Here is a 2,585-nt window from a genome sequence, read left to right as displayed (position 1 = left end):
GCCCTAGAGGCGTCTTGAAAGGAAAAATAAAAATTAGAGCTTCACGTACATCAACTAACCAATGAAAAGAGTCAACTACGCTTCGAACTTAAAGAAAAGAGCCAAGAGCTTCAAGCCATTAAAGAAGAGAACGAAAGAGAAAAGGGTAAAAGGAAGCATGCAACAGAAGGTGTCCTAAGTGCTAAATTCAATTTAATTGCACATAACGAAAGGTTAGAGCAAGAAAGCGTGGAAATCGCAAATTGGAGAAGGTATTATGAAAAGGCTTCCCGCGACAAAAAGGAGTCCGAGGAAAATTTAGAAGTTGTAGTCTTTGAATTGACTGATAGGACCAAAGATCAAGAGGTGCAAATAAGGGATCTTAAATATGACCTTCAAGAAGCCCACAATTCTGGACAAGAAGAGCGCTCAAGGAGACTAACCACAGAAGAAGCACTTGTATAACGCACCAATGAGCACAATATAGCACTTCTAGCTTTGGCTGCACTTAGGGAAGTATTTGTAAAACAAAGAGAGCTATTTGAGGAAGCAAGGGATGAAAAGGATTATTGGAAAATTCAATATACAATTGTTTCTACGGCAAGTAGCATGGTTCCTAAGCTTCTTAAGGATTATGAAAAATGTCAAGAGAACTATGACAAGCTAGTCTTCTTGTGCAATGACTTAATCTAGGACATTCTGAAGAGTTTGGAAAGAGCGGAATCTTCTCCCGTCATTCTTCCCGAGGTAGTAAAGGAATTCATGGAGCTTTGTAGGAGTATGGTGGACAAGTTCAAAGCGGATAGTCAAAGGCGTTCTTAGACATTTACTATTTCCTTGTTGCATTTATTTTTGGGTGTTTAATTTTCAGTTTCTATTTTCATTTGTAATTCAACAATGAATTTGTAATTCCTTTTCAAGTTTTTCAATTAATAAAGTGTGTTTACTTTCGCATTACTCATTATTCCTATAATATTCACCAAAGGATTATTTAAATAAAAATGTTTTAAAAAAATATAATAAACATGGATAAGACATGAACATAACCATAACATTCATGACATGCTTATCATTTCAAATTGTTTTCAAAAACATTAAAATGGGGAAATTATCTTTATCTCCAGTCACGTCATTGGAGAAGATAACCAAGCAACCATACCACCGTATCAAACAAGGTCTCAAAGGAAGAAAGCAATGGAACAACTATAATAGAATCAAGCCGCCCTTCGCGAAGAAGTGACCCAACTGAAGGGTACCGTGGAGGAAATTAAGGGAGGTATGAGCCAAATGCTGAGTTTCATGAAGGATCTCAGGGATAAATAGGAAAAGGCTAAGGAAACTAAGGATCAGTCCGAGGACATACCAAATCTAAATTTTTAGGGCAGGTTGCTACACCGAGGGCCACAGGTGTTGCATCAGGCGGCACAGTAGGAAGGAGTAAAGTGACTAATAGCACGATTAGCGGGACGAGCAGCACAATGCGGTAGTCTGAGACTTGGAAATTCAGTAATGGCTCGAGAATGGATAATATATGATATTAATTTAGCAGAGCTAATATTTAATAATGAACTTGATGTTAATTTAGCAGAGTAATATTTAATAACAAGTTAACATTAAGTAACAGAGGCATATATATATATATATATATATATATATATATATATATATATATATATATATATATATATAGGGGACGACTCAAGTGAGAACACTTGGTTATTATGAGAAATGAGAACAATGAATCACGACCATTAAATTTTGATTTTGTTAATTTTAATGGACTGGATTGGTTTCTCTTTCTATGATCCTTAATATTTATTTTAAATCAATATAGAAAGAGAAACCAATCCAGTCCATTAAAATCAACAAAATCAAAATTTAATGGTCGTGATTCATTGTTCTCATTTCTCATAATAACCAAGTGTTCTCACTTGAGTCGTCCCCTATATATATATATATATATATATATATATATATATATATATATATAATCTCACCCCAATCAACTTATATTTTTTCAGGTGCAGTTTAGTAGCGTTGGTCAGTAGCAGGTTCGGATTGACGGCTTAAAGTGGTGACGGCTCGGAGACCTCGTCAGATCTCATTTTCCGCTGTGCAGATCCATTGAAGACACATGTGTTGTAATTCTTAGTAGAATTTCATGTTGTATTTTATATGGATCTCTCTATATCTATAGCTTTTGTATGTACTCAATATCAATTTTTAATGTTTCATGCATAATATACTAGTCAGTTATGTATGGGGTATATATATATATATATATGGATAACAAAGTTAGTGTTAAGTTAATATTTTGTAACAAACTTGATATTGAATAGCAGAGTTAATATTAATTTAGCAGAGTATTATTAAATAATAGAATTAGTAATAATAAGAGTTAGTTAGTAAACTTGCAGTGTTGGTAAATACGTACTGAGTTAGTTTATAACAAATCCAGGTTAGTAGTAATATAGTAGAGTTAATAAAATTATACTATAGAGTAGTATTGGTAACAAGAATATATTAATGACAGAATTAATGTTAATGATATATCAGAGTTGTTATTTGGTAGGGTGTTGATATTAGTTTATAACAGAGTTATATTA

The sequence above is a fragment of the Vicia villosa genome, linkage group LG7 (assembly GCF_029867415.1).
Source record: "Vicia villosa cultivar HV-30 ecotype Madison, WI linkage group LG7, Vvil1.0, whole genome shotgun sequence".
Taxonomy (NCBI): domain Eukaryota; kingdom Viridiplantae; phylum Streptophyta; class Magnoliopsida; order Fabales; family Fabaceae; genus Vicia; species Vicia villosa.
The sequence above is the reverse complement of the archived record's forward strand: the minus strand, read 5'-3'. Positions refer to the sequence as shown.